Source organism: Ictalurus punctatus, chromosome 1, assembly GCF_001660625.3.
Source record: "Ictalurus punctatus breed USDA103 chromosome 1, Coco_2.0, whole genome shotgun sequence".
Taxonomy (NCBI): domain Eukaryota; kingdom Metazoa; phylum Chordata; class Actinopteri; order Siluriformes; family Ictaluridae; genus Ictalurus; species Ictalurus punctatus.
The window spans coordinates 14,626,401-14,646,694 of record NC_030416.2 but is presented as its reverse complement, the minus strand read 5'-3'; the positions used below and the strand labels follow the sequence as shown (position 1 = coordinate 14,646,694).

General features: G+C 39.7%; 1 protein-coding gene across 4 annotated transcripts in view; it reads right to left on the bottom strand.

Moving 5' to 3' along the window:
• The window catches only part of osbpl3b (oxysterol binding protein-like 3b), a 73,103-nt gene extending 54,535 nt beyond the window's left edge, over positions 1-18,568 (bottom strand). For 2 of the 4 annotated variants that reach the window (XM_017471607.3, XM_053681426.1), the window contains exon 1: positions 18,203-18,568. The gene's annotated coding sequence lies outside the window, so the exon portion shown is untranslated. The remainder of the gene's footprint in view (positions 1-18,202) is intronic. The other 2 variants (XM_017471617.3, XM_053681432.1) reach the window with 1 other exon arrangement.
• Positions 18,569-20,294: the final 1,726 nt, after the last annotated feature.

Sequence of the window (20,294 nt, the reverse complement as noted above, 5' to 3'; positions counted from 1 at the left end):
AGATCCCTGCAGACGGATCTCCGAAGGAGTACCGTCGAGCAGGGAAATTATCTCCGAGAACCCTATTCGAGCTGGCCAATAAGGTGCTACTAGCAGCAGACGTAGACGGTCTTGAGTCTCTCGCTAGAACTTGTGGGAGCAGAGCGATTGGTGGAAAAGCATATAGACGTCACCTCGGCCACGTGTGCACCTTGGTGTTCAGCCCCAGTGGTGTGGGAGGAGTGAGGGCGAACCACAGCGGGCAGTGTGTTGTCTCCTCGGAGGCGAACACATCCACTTCCGCTTGTCCGAACCTCCGCCATATGGACTCCACCACTTGTGGATGGAGCCTCCAACTCCCGGGCCTCAGCCCCTGCCTCGACAGAATGTCTGCCCCTACATTCCAAAAGCCAAGAATGTACATTGCATTCACTGACAAGAACTTTCCCTCTGCCCAGAGAAGGATTAGTTGCGCCTGCCTGAACAGGGGGCGTGAACGTAACCCTCCCTGGTGGTTGATATATGAGACCACCGCTTCGTTGTCTGACACAACTAGCACAAGTTGACCTCTCAACTGAGGAAGAAAGAATTTCAGTGCTAGGAATACGGCCCGCATCTCTAGGCGATTTATATGCCACTCCAGATGAGGGCCGCTCCAAAGACCGTGAGCTGGACAGCCATTTAAGACTGCACTCCAGCCCGTGAGAGACGCGTCTGTCATTACCGTCTTGCTGTAAGGAGATGCCCCTAGAGTGTGACCCGAGGCTAGAAACTGCGGGCACCTCCAAATACTCAGAGCATGTAGGCATCGCCGCGTGACACTGATTATTCTCAGAGGTTTCATCCTCGGATCCTCAGATGAAACCCCCGACTTTTCAGCCACCACTGAAACGGTCTCATGTGCAATTGGCCCAATGGTATGACGTTGGCTGCTGCTGCCATAAGGCCCAACAGTCTCTCATAGAAACCGGATCGTGTTAGAACTAACCAGTCGTTCAGGTAGTTTAGTACACGCATCCATGCACTTTGTGAAGGTGCGAGGGGATAAAACTAGTCTGAAGGGAAGAACCCAAAATTGGTATTTGTTGTCTCCAAACGCAAACCTCAGGAACTTCCTGTGACTGGGCGATATTCCTATGTGGAAATATGCACCTTTCAGATCTATCGTCACAAACCAGTCCTCGGACTGAAACTTTGGCACGATAAGTTTGAGCGTCAGCATCTTGAAACTGTTTGTCCAAAGAGTACGGTTCAGATGACGCAGATCTAAAATTGGCTGCATACTCCCATCTTTTTTTGCGGACCAGGAAATAACGGCTGTAAAAACCTCCCTCCCTTAGGGAACGGGGTACATGTTCTATGGCCCCTTTGTCCAAAAGGGAACTTACTTCCTGCGATAACATTGGGCTCTGCTCTGTGCCGAGAACTGTGTTGAGCACACCGCTGAACCGGGGGGGTCGAGCTCTGAACTGGACCCAGTAACCCTTTTCTATGGTAGACAGAACCCATGTAGACACATTTGGCAGTAGTTTACATGCTTCCAAATGGTCTTTCAATGATGTTAGCTTTTCCACATTTCGTTGGAGGGAAAGCATCAGATTTCCGTTGCCCTGTGACAGCTCGCTGACCAGAGAAGGCTGAAAACGTGGGATGGCCTTGGCCAGGGCAGGCCCTACAGTAGCACTGGGGGCTATCTGCCCTGACAACCTCATGTCCCCTGATACGTCCCTCCGTGGCCCATCATGACCGTTCCTTCCTTGCCTGCTTTGCATTTATGATCATTGTTAGATCAGGCCTCTTAGCAGGCTGTGGCTGTGGCTGCCCGATCCCCCTGGCTTTCTGCGGGGGGAGGCGAGACGCCACACTCGCCTTCTGCAAATCCTTCGCACTAGCGCTGACCCGGGCTCCACTCATGGAGAACTCGAACTGGGAAGGAAGGAACTGACTGAACGCCGCCGTTTGCTGTTTTGCCTCACGAAACCTGTCGGTGATGGCATTAACCGTGCCACCAAACAGGCCGGAAGGTTTAACAGGGGCGTTCAGCAAGGAGACCTTATCTTTGTCCCCCATCCCTGAGAGGTTGGGCCATAGGTGCCACTCTGCCACAACCAAGCTACCCATTAAACGGCTGATATGACGGGCCGTTTGTTTGGACTCCCGGAGAGATAAATCTGTGGCGCGGCGCAGCTCTGCCACTGCCTCAGGCCCAATTCCCACCCCAGTATCGAGCTCACTCAGCAGGTCTGCTTGGTAGGCCTGCAACACTGCCACTGTATGCAGTGACCCACAAGCAAGACCCGCTGCCACTTAGGCTTTGCCCACCAACGCCGAGGTGGCCTTACATGGCTTAGAAGTTAAAGTTAACCTCTCTAAATTACCTGCCGTTGATGGAGAGAGGTGGCTCGCAAGCACCTCCTCCACCTTTGGCATCGCTAAATAGACGTGCTGCTCACTCCCCATGATGGCTGAGTAATCAGACGTCGCGGGGTTATAAACACGGCTAGTGTATGGTTTTCTCCAGAAGCGTGTCCGTCTCCTCCCGTGATGAAACGGGAGCAAGGCGTAACACACTTTCTGATTTTTTTCTCGCACATTATTTCCCTCTCTTTTCTTTTCTTTTTTTCTAAAAAAGGGATAGAAAAGGTTAGAGATTTTCAGAAAATATAGAGTAGAAATGAAGCATTTTTTGTCACACAAACAACAGACATGCAGTCTCGCGTGGTTCACAGGTGCCATATATATATCATGCGATGCGCTTAATTGCCACGTCACCTGATCATGGCAGGCCTATAAGTAGAGGCATGATTTTACACAAGCTTCAGATACCGGTCACGCGCGCAAGGGCGCTTCCCATACTGTTATGCTAATTGCAAAGTCTAAGTTCGCTTTGAAAGGGAACTGCAGATTAAAAAGCCTTAGAAAGCAACACAAGCGCCATAACTGCTTCAGTATATCTTCATCAAGTTTAAATGATTTGCAGGAGACGCCCTGCAAGGGACAATTGCAAAAGATATGGAAGGTAGTCAGTACTTCTCGAGTATGACTCACTGCAGTACAGCAACACCACAGGGAACGCTCAAGGGTGAATTTGTAATGGGTCCGCAAACAAATGACTGCATAAGACCAAAGCAGCCTCGTATACAGTTCTATTTCACTAAGAATAAACATCCTGAATGAAATCTACCAGCATCGCATATTTCCTTACCATCACACAAACAGTCACAAATGTTAAACTGAGATAATAATGAAATTAGCAATTTTGCTTGGACTGTGAGATAAAAAAATAAGTATCGTTGTAAGTGACCTTCCTGAACTATGTTTGGAAAATGAGGTTGGAGCTGAGAGTCATCAATACAGCACTAACCCACTCCCAGTGAATATGACTGATCACATGAGGATCTGCCAGCATGACTCTGGGGTATATTTTCTGTTAATAATATTATACCATAGTACAGACTGGGATGTCTTTAGCAAGAAAAAGCAGTGAATCTGAATTAACTGTAATGATTTACTTAATAAGCCGTGCCTCACACCTCTGGGGTTGGGGTTTTGATTCCCGCCTCCATGCGCAGAGCTTGCATGCTCTCCCCGTGCTTCGGGGGTTTCCTCCAGTACTCCGGTTCCCTCCCCAGTCCAAAGACATGCGTTGTAGGCTGTTTGGCATTTCCAATTTGTCCGTTGTGTGTGTGTGTGTGTGTGTGTGTGTGTGTGTGCAAATGTGCCCTGCATAGGGGTTGGCACCCCGTCCAGGGTGTCCCCCACCATGTGCCCTGAGTCCCTTGGGATAGACTCCAGGCTTCCTGTGTAGGATAAGCAGTACAGAAAATGGATGGATGGATGGATGGATTCACATAATAAATGTGATAACTTACTTTGTTACTGTATTAACAATACTTAAGGATTAATAATGCTGAATTTTACTGTATGTTTACAGTAATTAATGCCGTAAATAATGTCAGTTAAGGAATCCTTAATGGAAAGCATTGCCATCTGATTAATAAGCTTTTTTGTACTAATGCATAAATTGTTCACTGATTTGACAAAAAATAAAACAAGATAGTCTCTGTATTAAATGCTGTTTCTATCAGTTGCAGACTTTTCCACTGAATCCAGCAGTGCGTAGAAGATTTTATATGCACTCTGCTTCTTCAAGATAAAACTAATTATCTATAAGCAGTACAGGGAATCAGAGTTAATTTAACTAATCTTGATGGATGAAATTTTACTGCATCACTAATTAGTTCTCATCCTGTCAACTCATATTCTACATATTCTACATATACATATTCTACATATTCAGCCAATTACAGTGGCACGAGTATCACCAGATATTCTGTGTGATCTTTCAGTATGAAAAAAAGTGCATGCAACTTCATTAAAAAAAAAAAACTTCAGCAAATAATGACTGTAGGCTGTAGATATCACCATGAAGCTGCAAGAGAGTGTGTAAAGTTCACCTTCAAGTGTCTTTTAAAGTTGACAGCTTGATAAAAGACTGGTTAGAACATCTCACATTTAGGTCACTACACTTGAAGTGATAAATAAGGAAATTTTTTTATCAGGTAATTTCATTTTGGCAGGAGCGATGCATTATGCAAGCTAAAATAATAATGTAAAAATTAATGCTGGCTCCAGTCTAATTCTAGTTAAGAACACTCAAACTCACACACCCTATATTTCTTGGAAATGGTAATTCATATATCTGTCCACCTGCTTCTGCAGATTTAGGCCATGATGCAACGATGCATACAAGACTCCCAAAGTAGAACAAACCTCTCACATTGTGCTCTTCTCACACACTGCTGGGTCAAGGCTAATAATAGGTTATCTGAAGAGAATTTACCTTTAACTCTCAATTTCACACAGTAACTCGGGTTTCTATCAGATTTCTATTGGGTTCTATAACTTTGCATAAAAGGAAGTAATAACTGAAACATCACAATTAATATTCTATATTGCAAAATTTCTCATTTCAACATTCTTTCAATATCACTTCCCTATTATAGTTTAATATTAGGGCACATCTAGTTTCACTTCCCCAATAGTGAAGATCTACACCTGATAATGTCAGGTTTTGTTCATTATATATTCACAAAATGAAAAAAAAAACTACTTTAAACTTCAAATTGCCTGTCAATTGCATATGATTTCAGAATCAGTCAGATGCACACATGCTTTAATGAGCTCATGGCCCACCTTTGTAAGCCCATCTCGATACAGAGTCTGAAACAGCTCCACCAGTATTGCTGATTTTAATGCTGAAAAGCATCTTATAGAAATAATACTGACACTGAATCTGTCTCCATGTTATGCACCGACCATGAATGGAAATGAAAATGAAAAACAACCCTACCATTTAACAGGGCACTAAAGCATTAATGCTAAATTACAGGCCTGTAGGCATGTACAGTGCTTCAGGCCAAATGGGCTCACTGAGAGCAAACAGATGGGCTCAAATTCTCGCAAGATACCAAAAAGCCTGCGTCGGAGTGTCTGCCAATGCGACAGTTAGCTCAGAGAATAAGAGCATGCTATACGTGGTCCGAAAGCCCGTTTTTATATACAGATTAAGACAAAACCTGGTTTTCATGTTTAAAGTATGGGTAGACAAACTTTAATGAAGAAGGTTGAGATCTGATTAATCAGCAGACCAACAGTCTTGAATGGGTTCCTTAAAATACTGATGCAAACATAGCAGATTATGTACATACAATGTATTGAGCAGATGGATGTTTGGAAAAATCTCCTCAACCGTCTGATTCACTTTTGGCATTACAGCAAGCGAAAGACATGTTACTAGAACACATTCTAGCACTCAAATGCTTGCTTCATGCCTTCATTTGTTTCAAAAGCAATGAGTATTCTCAGTTGGTTAAAAGCCGTGTTGGTTAAAAGTTGGTTATTTGTTTTGCACCAAGCAAACATCTACTCCCATGCAGTGCATCCTGTGCATTAACCACATCCTCTTTCTTCCGTATCAACACTATATGTGTGTATGGGATTCATGGTGTCTCACAAACGACCCTTCATTAACGTTCCCCAACCTGACAGCCATATCTCAACACACTCACTGATTAGAGCAGCAACGGCAACACTGCCATCTCATCAAACCCAAAGTGCCATGACTCCATGATGTGAAGTTAAACTTTCACCAGCTTCACCACCTGCATCCTACAGACAGCATGCTAGCACTCTGAGATAAGAAGATATGGTCACCTGCACCAAAAATATAGAAGAGCAACGTTAGTGAAGCTATTTCTTGATGGCCACAGTGGTGCTACAGAGAGGAAAGAGAGTGTTGTAAATGTGAAACAGCTGTGACTGGCTGTATGACTGCGTCTGAGCAGAAGCACTTAACTGCAAGTAAGAGTAGGAAGGCACGAGCTCGGTTTCAGTGCCCTCCCCGAGGCCATGTTACATTCATCCTGCACTGACACCCTAACAGCCTGCACAACAACTATAAGATTAATCCACAGCCATATGCTGGCATAGAACACTATTACACCCATCTATAATATAAATGTGCCTCAATAAGAATGATGGTGGCTCTGAATGATGGTAAAAGGAAACCAGACACTTGTTACGTATGTTAGAGGAGGTAACAGGGCTAGCCAAGTATAGTACCAGAGGTTTTGTGGTTTTATTTCGCAGAGGAGTGGCTGCTAACCATCATTTGCTTTCCATGCAAATGTAAACTTTTGGGAAGGGTTAACGTAGCATCTGCCAGCACTCACCAAATGCATTTATTAAGGACTGCACTGAAGTCTCATGACTTTACCTTACAGAAATACAAGGGCAAAATTTTATTTGCATTCTCAGTGCTAACCGCTCTCACAAACAACCTCCCCGCCCATTATAATGTTTTGAAACAGTCGTCACCTCAATCTTCCTGGCCACACTTCTATGCCTATTCAAGAAGGTCAAGTTTTGTAAAATTCCTTGCTTACAAAGGTCTGGATAAGCAACTAATATGATTTAATGGTGACAACTGTTACTTTTTAATGCCTAACCATAAAAAATTTGTTTATGGCTATTAATAAGACATTTCGTGGTTAAGTTTGGTTTCATAGTCGTATTTCACATGACCATTTTTGACTAATGTCATAAATTCTAAACACACATTTGTTTTGAATTTTCTGTTGTAGTTCTTCTTTTTTATGGTAATAAAAATCATTGAGTTCAGTTCAAGAACGGATGCTACAATTAAAAACTGAACATGAGCCGAGTTGCAGCACAGATCAGCAGGAGTCAGATTTCATTTATCCCGTGAAGAGAGTGAGGCGAGCAGACTGACAACACAATGGCAGAATATTTGGTTCTGTAGGTGTTGTGTTTTTCATTAAGAATAATAACAAACCCACCATTCAGGCAATTGCTGCCCCCAAAGTGCCGCTAATTCAAAAGTGTAAGTAAAATGCGCACGACCGCACGTGCATTCATAAGCGATTTAAAAGCGAGGGGGAAAAGAGGGAAAATCTCCAATGGGATTCATACTTTCCCATTGAGCATACGGGAGAAAACATCGCTTCTGGATTGAAAGCTCCGCTATGTGACTGGGGTCTGAAGAAGACCAGGTGTGCATCACCAGACAATACAGCCAACATAATACGCGCAGTGGAAATAAATGGATGGACCAGGCTTCAGTGTTTTGGTCTTAGACTCCATTTTGCTTTTGGTAAGTGTTCATATATAATATACATTTTATAATCAGGAATTATTGATATAGAATACATAATCATACACGTGTCATTTATTAAAAAAAAAACATTTTTAAAAATATTAAAATATAAAATATTAGTAACACTTATGAATTATTTTTATGGATTCATAAAAAGCACTGAATTAAACTACAGTCCTAAATTAATAATATATATTCTGGTGTGTGTTTGTGGGTATTGGGTTCTTTTCAGTCTTCTATAATTGGATAATTGGTGGGGCGGCTTTGGCTCAGGTGGTAGAGCGGGTTGTCCAATAATCGTACGGTTGGTGGTTCGACTCCCGGCCCACATGACTCCACATGCCAAAGTGTCCTTGGAACCCCTGAACACTGAACCCCAAGTTGCTCCTGATGGCAAGTTAGCACCTTGCATGGCAGCTCTGCTACCGTGAGTGTGTGTGTGAATGAGACATAATGTAAAGCGTTTGGAAAAAAGCGCTATATAAGTGCAGACCAATTACCCTATAATTGGATAAACAGTTGTACAAAGTTTTAGTCTGAAGTTAATATTTCTAACACTCAGTTTGTGGATTTTATTTTCAATATACGGAAAAAAATGGTACTGGAAGTTGCCCCCATCCGATTAATCGAAAAAAAAAAAAAAAAAAAAAAAAAATCGACCAACTAATCGATGATTAAAATAATCGTTAGTTGCAGCCCTAATTAACTTAAATAAATAAATGCTGTAGTTATTAGCTTGATTTGTCATGACAGATGTTTGCATCACGACAGCTTTATTTGAAAAACAAAATTTCCACAGTGTTGAAGTGGCTTTAAATAAACGGTAGCACTAGAAATTGCATCGTTTTGTTTGTTTATTGTAGTGGTAAAAGATACATTTGTGATTATGCTTGGTCTTTCCCGAATTTCTCCGTCTGGGGATTAATAAAGTATTATCTTATCTTACTGTCTTTTCTTATCTTTCTTTGATGCTGTGCAAACCACAACAACAAACCTGTAGCTCTTTTTTTAAATAAGAGAAATTTGCATTTTAAATCGCAAATTGCAATTTTGATCCGAAAAAACGCAATTACATTTTTTCTCTAAATCGTGCAGCCCTAGTACATTCCCATTCAATTGCCTTATGCAAAGCAAGTGGGATTAGGGTTAAGCCAGGGTGTAGTCCTAAAACACAGAGCTTGTATAATGAACAACATAGGACTGAAAATGAATAGAAGTCTGAGTCCAATTGTTATTTCTCTAAAAGTGCTACTTCTCATTTTGAGAGAATGTACATGTTTTAATATTCCTTCCTTAAAAATGTGACCAGCTCAACCCCCAGGATGTGGTCAGCAAGGCCACATGCACTCACTTTTAAAATCCCAGAATTGCTACAGTGCTGACACTAAATATATCAACATTTATCCCTTGTGATCTGCTGTCTTGTCAAGCAGAGTACACATACACATATCAACTGCATGTCTTTCAGGAACTTTCACCTAGAGGAATCCCTTACAAAATTTGAGTGACTGGTCCCAAAATCCCACTGGCTCTGAAAAATAAACACAAAAATTCTATCACTTCCTTTCTGGAGTTGTAATTTATGTGCATGTTTGTTCAAAAAGGAAAAAAAAGTGGGGATTTGGAGACAAGATACTACACAATTCTGACTGGTGTTAAATTGCTGATTTATGATCGATTCTTCATTCATTATTGATTCCTCTCACATTATAACTGGCTATTAACAGTGCTGTTCTGCGGTGGACAAATCATTAGCCTGGACTTCTGAGATGAGCAGATTTTGGGTCCAGACTATTTTTTTTTATTCATAGTTGCCTTTCGGACAATTAGGTTAAAAAACAAAGAAAAGAGAGAGAGAAAAAAACCCTGTCATTTTTTTTGCATTGAAAACTTTTGACTTTTGCATTTGAAACTTTTCATATGTTATATATGTTTAAATGTAATGTGTTTCATAATGCATGGTAATGCTGTAGCACAGCATACATATTATAGTGCTGCAATACACACATCAAATGAAGCAGATCTGTTTGTCAGTATGATGGTTTTTACTAGGTGGATTCATTGGCATGCACGCATGATGGATGATCTTTTCATGAATCAGAAACGTGCAGGTACGTGGAAACACTAGAAACTAAACAAAATAAAAAGATTAAGATAACATATCAAGAGAACATAAAGACACTCACTAGACTCATATAGCATGTTATATGTGTGATTACATATGACTTTTAAGATTATTACTTGTTATTCTGTATGATATATTGGCCAAATTCTACAACAAACTGTGCAATAATGTGTTCTTATATAATGTCAGTTCTCCCCCACCACCCAGCTCCCCTCATACAACAGCTACCAAGTGAGGAGAGCGAAGGTTAACACGAGTTTCCTCTGAGACACATGAAGCAGTCAACTGCATCTTTTCAAACTGCTGCTCATGCTGTATCCGAGGGTAGTGTAACACACTCTAAGGAAGGCTCTATCGGCCCTCTTCCACGTACATGAGCTCACAGACACCCATGGTTGGCTACTGTTTCTGTGATTGACAGGGGTGAGAGAGTATGGCATCTGTCCAACCCAGAAAGCACAGCCAATTTTTCCTCCCTTGGCTCCTGGCCACAGATGCCACTGTCTGGTTTTGAACTCATGATCTCCTGAAGATAGGGCAAACACTTTTTCTGGGAGCAATAGCTTAACTTGGTTAACCAATAACCGATAACTTGGTTGATGGTGAGCATGTCACATTGTACATTCTAAGATCACACACACACACACACACACACAAAAAAAACTTTTTTCAATGTACATTTTTTTTGAAGATCTGCAATGATACAGGGTTGATGCCAAGCCAAATATAGCTAAAATCATGTGATAACAGCATAATAGGTGAGAGTATTAATAAGACACCGATTCACTTATCAGCAAATAAAACTAAAAGATAAACCTTATATGTAAATGACAAGGCTTTGTAATTCAAGCTAAATGCAGGAGGCTAAAAACAGAGCTGTACCTAAATAGAAAAGAGGCAGTATCTCGTAATGGTGTGATCATTTGAAAGACAGCACACAGAGACAAATCAGACATCACATCTGCAACATTATTATCTGGAGGTGGATGATAAGGCTGTTTGTCTCAAAGGGCAGATGCATCCATGTCACACTATAGCTGACATTAAGGGGCAGGAAAATTTAGACTGGCAGAAGATCATGTCATTTGGCATCTGAGATATTATTTCCCTTTTGAATTTTTGTTTTGAAAACCAGTGAAGCTGAACAGAACATGATGTCATGTCTCATACCTTGTACCTGTGCCTGCAGTTGTGTTATGACTACAAGCAGAAAGGCACAAACAACAGGTAAAACACCTCTAAAGCAACACACCTAACCAACATATGCTTTCTTCTGTAATGGCTGTTCATAGCTGTGTCATTTCTCTGGTCAATAAAGATATATCACTTACTGTATTCAAAGTGAGAGGAACAGAGCATGCACACATTATGAATAGTTATAGTCCTTCAGAGATATTAGATATTACCGCCAACACAACAGAAAAAAAAACCCTCACCTTGTTGTTTAAAATGCAAAACCTCCTCTTTTGTGGACGTGGCTGACAGACAGAGACAACACCCCGCCATAGGGGAATGAGCTCAACATCTGCTCACTGAATTCAGTTTCACACAGGGAACCACATGTTCACACCAGCACAGAGGAATTCAGAGGAATGAGCTACAGTGATAATAAAACACAAGTCACATTCCCAAGTTCGGTTATCTAACAACACCTTGATAATTATTTTACTCAAGGGCAATGCTGCACAAAGGATATGTGCAAACAAATCTGGTGTTAGTGCCAAAAATGTTAGAGCACAAGAGCAGGTAGTGGAATTCTTTCTGCTCTTGAGCGAGATGCGAGATTGTTTTTCCTATCCTACAACAACACATCGTTCGACTGCACACATTTGATTATCTCATACAGTATGTAGAGATTGCCAGTGCAGAACGGCACGTCGTACATTTTGCCCACTTAGAGTTCTGTTAAATGTTATGGATTGTCCGTGAAACAAGATAGTTCCTGTTTTTAACCTGTGTTATGGCAGCTATCAACAGTCGTTTAGAAACCAGCATCTTGTTTTCTAAAAAACACTCAACAAAACCACAACTTGTCATGTTACCGAGAAACCAGAAAGTGAAAAGTCTTCCCTTACCCAAGTCAAAAAACGTACAGCTTCACCTCCAACTGTTACAAAGTGCTGACAATAGAGACTCCTACCAAAAATGCTAAATAAACGTTGCCTGAGAGAAAACCGCACCATATCAGCAATCACACATTTTTTAAAAATCCTGTTTAAGTCTCTGTGAATTAACTGTTACTGGACGAAGATGAAGAAGAAGAGGTAGAAGATGATGAAAGCCTGTATTTTTCACATATACATTACGGTAAATTGAATATATTTTCTTTGCATATCCCAACTTGTTAGACAGTAAAGAAATTATTACAAATTATTAGACAAAGTGCATTAAACCTATATAACCTATTTTTGTGCAGACCATTTAAACCTGTGGTTTGCATTGTAGCTGACATTAGAAAATTTATCAAAACCTTCTGACTAAGCAGATTTGAGAATTCAACAGTGCTGCGGTAAATAATTTTGTTATAGACAGCTACCAGAAACTTGAACAAGGCAAATACAACGTATATGATAAGAAGTCACAGGAAGATCATTTTAAACATCATCCCTGGCTTTAAGCCATGGTGTAACCCATAAATCAGGTCATGCTGTCATAAAGGTCACTGTACGTGTGCAGCCTAAAACATTATTACTATAATTCAAGGCTAAGGCTTTAATATCATGTACATACACACTAGCTAACAACTAACAATAACAAATCTATAACTAGACCGGTACATTTCCTGAAGAAAATGTGAGTGGTGCTTAGAAAATGGATACACATAGGATGAAAACTATGCACTGAAATACCCCATCAGCATTGATGGCTCAAATGTTTCATTCTTGTCATATTTTAGATTTGTATTTGTGAGTGCAGTGTGAAGAGCTGAGGTGGCTGTCTGGATCTTTGAGTGACCACTTTGCATAACGGGATGCTTATTGCTAGTCCAGAACCCCAGAATGTTTGTAATTATTACTGTGTAATTACTCTTTAATATTATTACAAGACTTATTCAGCATTTTGAAACTCTGCTTATTAGTACATCTGAAACCGAGGCTTAATAACTTGAGTTACATTCCAAAGTGTACATGTACAGACAAACCTTTCTATATATAAAAATATATATATATATATATATATATATATATATATATATATATATATATATATATATATATATATATTTTTTTTTTTTTTTTTACCAATAAGATTAAACAACAGATTCTCATGGCATTAGGGAGATCTATTGGTGTTTACCATAAAGTGATAGATAGTATCTGAAATCATAAAATATCTTATATATGAAAATAAAATAATTACATTATTCGGTTAAATTAATCCATTTAAGTATAGACTACATATCCAAATGTTTGTGGGCACCTGACCATCACACCCATATATGCTTTTTGAGTCCCACCTTTGCTGTTTTAATATCCTCCACTCTTCTGTTAAGGCTTTCCACTAGATTTTAGAGCATGGTTGTGGGGATTTATCCATTCAGCCATAAGAGCATTAGTGAGGACAGGCACAGATGTTGGGCAGTGAGGCCTGAGTGCAGTCTGGGTTCCAGTTCATGCCAAAGGTGTTCAGTGAGGCACAGGTCACTCGAGTTCTTCCACACCAACCTTGGCCAACCACGTCTTCATGGACTTCGCTTTGTGCACAGGGGCATTGTCATGCTGGAACAGGTTTGGGCAAGACCCCTTAGTTCCAGTGAAGGTAAGTTGTAATTATACATCATACAAATACATCCTATACAATTGTGTGCCTCCAACTTTATGGCAACAATTTGAGGAAGACCCATGTATGGGTGTCCACATTCTTTTGGCCATATATTGTATAAGGTGCTTTAGAAACACTTTAGAAACTTAGATACTCTTCACACATAAGCATATAAACTAATTACCCCAAACATTTATATTTATTTATTTGGCAGAAGATTTTGTCCAGCTTTCTAGCTAACACCTACAACATTTTCATTAGATCGACGCACACACAGTGCAACTGGGATGCTAGAATATTTATAAACTGTGTAACATGGTGTGATCACTAGCATTACATCAGAGATCACCTCTGCTGGGAGTTCTGTAAACATCAGCATGTTTCAATGCTATCCAGATCGCTGCCATAAGGAAAATTAACATTCATTAATGCAATGATCAGACACTTTTTTCTTAATACTTTTATTATTGTGCCTCACTGCTTTGTGCCATGGCTGTCTCGCTCTCACACAAACACACCCTGTGAAAAAAAAGGATCTTCCTCACAACTCCTACACCGAGCGGGTACGAAGTGAGATAACAGGCAACATGTCCAATTCAAAATACAAAAAAATACATGTTTGCCATAACAGTATTTAATTGTTCTGTTGATTGAGGTACTAGCCCCCAAAATAATAATGAAGGTATTTCAGTGAGCGCCAAACAGATCTTTTTTTCTTGGCATGTGACTCTACTGCACATGCATTTCACAGTCCGCTACCATGGTGACAGAGAAATATTAAAGAACATTTTCCTAGACATACAGTATATTGTGATACATCCTAAGACTACTGGAATGTAAATAGTATTATGAACTGTACTATTCCAGAGACTGGACATGCATTAATTCTCTAAAATGTTTGCATTACTGGACTTCAAAAAGGACAAGAACATGCACTTCAGGCAGGGAGATCTTAAAATCATGTCACTGAAAAAAGCTACAGGAGTGTAAATGATTCCTTGACCTTCTCTGCACTTGTCACTTAATACATTGTCAGGAGTGATTACCCAATTTCCAACTGAAACATTAATGCTGCTATTTAGTGCAGAGTCATATAACTCAGATCACGGAGAGACGGAGTCCAGCACTGTTCATTCATTTGCCTGCTTTCAGTAGTGTGTCAGAAACTGAGGTCTACGTTCTATCTGCTGACTTGCAATGGCAGAACATCCTACTGCCCTGCTGCACTCTGAGCATGGCCCTCAAGTAGGAATCTTAGCTGTATTATAATATATACAGTGCCCTCCACTAATATTGGCACCCTTGATAAATATGAGCAAAGAAGGCTGTGAAAAATTGTCTTTATTGTTTAACCTTTTGATATTTTGTTAAAATAATTCACAAAAATACTCTGCTCTCATGGATATCAAACTATTTCAAATACACCATGGGTTATCAAAAAAAAAAACTTTGTTAAATATAGGTGTGCAACAATTTATAAACACCCCTATAAATTTATATGATAAAAATATATTTGAAGTATATTCCCATTGATATTTGACATTTTTTAGTACACCTGGGTGACTAGGAACAGGAAATTGTTCAACCATGACTTCCTGTTTCACAGGGGTATAAATATGAGGTAACACATAGGCCAAATTCCCTTAGTCATTCATAACAATGGGTAAGACCAAGGAATATAGCTGTGATGTGCGGCAAAAGGTTGTTGAGCTTCACAAAATGGGAAGTGGCTATAAGAAAATAGCACAAGTATTGAAAATGCCCATTTCCACTATCAGGGTAAGAATTAAGTTCCAGTCAACTGGAAATATTATGAATAAACCTGTAAGAGGATGTGCATTTATATTGTCTCAATGCACTGTGAAGAGGGTGGTTTGAGTGGCCAACAAATCTCCAAGGATCACAGCTGGAAAATTGGAGAAGTTAGTTGCGTCTTGGGGTCAGAAAGTCTCCAAAACTACAATCCGAAGTCACCTACATCACCTCAAGTTTTTTAGAAGGGTTTCAAGAAAAAATCCTCTACTCTCATCCAAAAACAACTCAAACTCAAGCATCTTCAGTTTGCCAGACACTACTGGAACTTCAAATGGGGTCGGGTTCTATGGTCAGATGAAACCAAAATAGAGCTTTTTGGCAATAAACATCAGAGGTGGTTCTGGCACACACAGAGAGGTAGCCATATGGAAAACTACCTCATGCCCATGGTTAAATACGGTGTGGGCTCTTTAATATTTTGGGGTTGTTTTTCTCCCAGATGACCTGGACATTTTGTTTGGATACATGGCATCATGGACTCTATCAAATATTAACAGATATTAAATGAAAACCTGACTGTCTCTGCCAGAAAGCTTAAAATGGGTCATGGTTGTATCTTCCAGCAGAACAATAATCCAAAACATGCATCAAAATCAACACAAAGACGTTTTACTGAAAACAAAATCAAGGTCCTGCCATGGCCATCCCAGTCCCCTGACTTGAACCCCATAGAAAACCTGAACTGAAGAGGAGAGTCTACCAACCTCAAAATTTGAAGTATTGACTAAAAGGGTGCCAATAATTGTTGCACACATATTTAACAAATATTTGTTCTTAAATAAACCTGTTTGTTTGCAATTGTTTGATATCCATGAGAGCAGAGTATTTTTGTGAATTTATTGAACGAAAGATCAAAAGATTAAACAATAAAGACATAATTCTTTGCTCATATTTACCAATGGTTCCAATATTAGTGGAGGGCACTGTATAAGGATGATCTGTACACCCTCTAAATATTTAATGATCACTGACTAACTGCCTAACATTCTGCGAGCTATTCAAGCTAATCTAAGCTCAACTGGAACATTGTGTGAAAATAATAATAGTAATAATGTACAACCTAAAGTATGAGTAGCTACATGAATTTGACACCTGCTTTATCTGCCTCCTTCATTTTCTTAAAGCTGAGCAATCATCCCAGAAGTCGCATCTTGAATTAAGGGTTTAAATACAATATAATGTATAAAAATATCTCAAATAAAATGATAATGAAACCTATGGCACTGGGCACGTTAGTATGTTTGACTACAATTGTACTGTATTTAGAGTAGAAGTATGTAATAGACACAATGTGTATAACGAGAATTGACAGTAGGCTAGTTAAAGGTTTAGTCACTCACTTCAGTGTTCACCCCCTAAAGCCATGCATTCATGAGCATACTGTCTCAATTCCTTGTCCTGATTGATTGCATGTTGGTGGCCCACATTATTTTAATCCTCTTCTATTTGCAGATATTTTATTGAAGTAGGCTAATCTCAGCTGCCAACAACTGGACATCAATTTTCCATCTATTTTCTATTGTGCACTTTTCTGGCTACAACCTACAAGACCTTCAACGTTGTAATCTGATTGGCTTTCTGTACATCCATTTAAACACACTTCCTTGTGCTGCTTTCCAATGGGAAAACAAACTCTTTAACAGTGCCATGCATTGAGTGTTTTTGTTTAATACTTAAAATTATATAATAATATATAGTATGTACTATGAAGAGAAGTTTTTTTTTTTACATTGTGAGATGATATTTTTGTCATTTACCCCTCCTAGAAAGCATGTGTCCTGACACCAAACCACCTTATCTTAGTGGCATGAACACTTTCATTCCAAATCAGTGCGGAACATGAAACTTATCTTTGTACCTTCTGGTCTGAAATGTCTGACTCTTTGACAAGGTTGAGTTTTATCGCTTAATGAAATGTTTTCATTCATGAGTCAACTCTTAGAAGAACCCTTAAAGATTGTCTCTTTGGGAAACACCCAAAATGTTCCATGCACACACAGTTACAACTTGGGGCAATTTAATGTAGCAAATCCACAATCAGTACCTGCATGTTTTGGACAGTGGGAGGAAACCAGAGAGCCCAGAGGAAGCCCAAGCAAACACACAGAGAACATGCAAAACTCCACACAGACAGTAACCCAAACTCAGGTTTGAACCCAGGACCCTTGAGCTGTGAGGGGGAAGTACTACACACTTTGTGATGCATCATGATTATGAATATGATTATGATTAATATTATTGTTGTTATAAGACCATGTTGTTGTTATGTTGCTAACATATGTTGTTATATGGGTCCTGTTGTATTGTATGCAAAGTTAATGGGAACCTTATGACAACCAGCCATGTTTATATCACTATAGTAACATGTTTGTATAGGGATGGTTCAGAGCATGTTAGAGGAACCATCCCAGGTTCACCGAGAGAGTCAAGTTATTGAAAAGTTAGGGGAACGTGAGGTAAACCATGACTCACAAGGACACGTGAACGTTATATGTTAGTAAAAAAAAAAATTCTAGAAAACCAAATGGGAACTCAAAAAAACCAGAACCAATAATAAACGTTCCCAGAACATTCCGGGGACCAAAAACTTGTAAGCTGGGAACCATTTTGAGGAAAAGTTCTCCTTTATGAAGCTCGGAAATTTCATCTGACTAAAGGAAACTTAGGAAACTTTTGGATCGCTCCATTTTCTACAGCTTCACACAGGGCTACGTTTACATGGCATGACTAGTCAGGTAATGACATGCCCGGCATGCTTGGATGCTTGTATTGCCTGGCACGCAGGCGCTGCACATGATAATCACTGCTTATGATTAAAGTGTAATGCTAAACATATCACTTACCCACTTGGACCCAAGCAGAAGCGTGTATCAGTTCCGATTTCCGGCAAAGACGAAAAGTGAACTGTTCTGCGTGTCGGATGTGAGGCTTTAAGGACTCGCAGGCAGAAACATAGACACGGAGTAAACAAAGTAAAAGTAGAGTATGAACGCTACTATTTCGCTACTTTGGATTAAACAGGTAATACAGGGAAAACTATCGCAATTCTCCCCACTATCGTAATTTCTCCCCACTAAGAAGCAGAGCTCAAAATATATACTAGAGTGAACATATACTTCTGGTGAGTCTCGCTCCAGCGGATCACCTACACACTAGTAGAGGATGTCATGTCCTATGAGCGCCTACTTTCAGAAAGAGCAGTCAACAATTAGGTAGGACTAAGCGTTAAGGGAGTGATTGACAGGACACCAAGGCAATAAGAAGGAGTGGGTTGGAAGAATGGGTGGGGCTACGCCTCTCTGACCACGTCGTTCCGTGACGCAGGCGCAGCATCTCCCTGAAGCAGCCGCCCATTTGAATGAACTGCAAATGTGTTCGCATAAGAATGTGTACAGCAGGGCTTCTCCAACTTTTCACAACCAGGGACCCCATCAGTATCAGAGTCATTATTTAAATGTCTACAGTGATGTTTTTGGCTGTGTATTATAGCCATTCTGAACCTTTCACACACACAGAACACATTTTATAGAAATTTTCATTAGATTTAAGTTAACATTATTTATAAGGTTACTTGTTTTTGTGGTATTGAAGTTTTGATTGAACCTATTCAATTCAAATGACTTGTCAAATTTACTAATAACTACAAGAACTCAATAATAACTATAATATATTGATTATATGCATTGTGATTTCCACCACTGTAACTTAATAATAATAATAATAAGAAGAAGAAGAAGAAGAAGAAGAAGAAGAAGAGAAGAAGAATCACTCCTTGGCTATGCTTTGCAGACACCTGGACCCACTGGCACAAAGCACTTTGAGATTCTGGAAGTAAAATGAAAATAGTTGTATAAACAAAGTTTACATTTAATGTTATTTATTGTGACCTTACATTTGTGTTTGAGATATTAGGACGGTGTAGGCTAGTATGGAGTACTGAAGCACCTGTGAGTGTGAGATTTTGAAAATTAGAACAAGGTGTGCTTTTTTATTTCTGGACTCAGATCCCTGCACACAGAACTGCCCTTCCTTGCACACAGAGCTGCCCTTCTTGAACTAACTGTGTACCTGAGGTTCTCATTATTAAATCTGATTAATTAATTATGATTAAATCATGATTAAATCTGATATAAAGAAATATGATATTTTGATGGCTGGATAAGACTACTGGTGTACTTAAGGTGTAACATAACATTCTGTTGACGTGTAGTTTTTATTATGATCTTTAAAAAGTATAAGTTTTTCGCATAAATATTCCACTCAGTAATACACTTGCTACCATGTCTACAGTATGTCAGATCCTCTTGCTAAATGTGGTCTACATCTGCTCATTTTTACCCAGTATAGTCCCTTCATCACCATGACAACACCAATAAGAGGATAAATGTTGGGAGAGGAATGAAAGTGATACTGAATGTTTCATGGATGGATACAGATGAGTGAATCCCTCATGGAGTCACCCTTCCTTTAACAAAAAGTGTCAATGTTTGTGAGGTCAAAAGGACTTCAATGAAGAAACACAGTGGATATTTTTTTCATGTACATTCATTCCATATGATTGAAAGCGATATAAAACATTCTTTAACACCTACACATTTCCCTCAATCTTTTCAAATAAACAAGACTTCCTGCAGTATCAGAAATTTTATGAATAAGTTACGCTGTATAGATGTTGTTAGTCATGGTCCAGCATGATGTGTGTTGTGGGGGTGTGTTTGCTATGGAATGTGTATTTTTAGCACATTCCTGGGGTATTACACACTGCCTCATCACAGAAAAAGCTCAGGTGTGTCACAGGAACAAACACTCATTCATCAGAAGTGGGTATGTGTGATTATGTAAGCCTTGTGGGTTTTTACCATGCTGCAGTCCTGCAACCATCTTAATATGCTTGCAACTAGTATGAATTCAGGGGGTTTATCAGTATTAAATTTA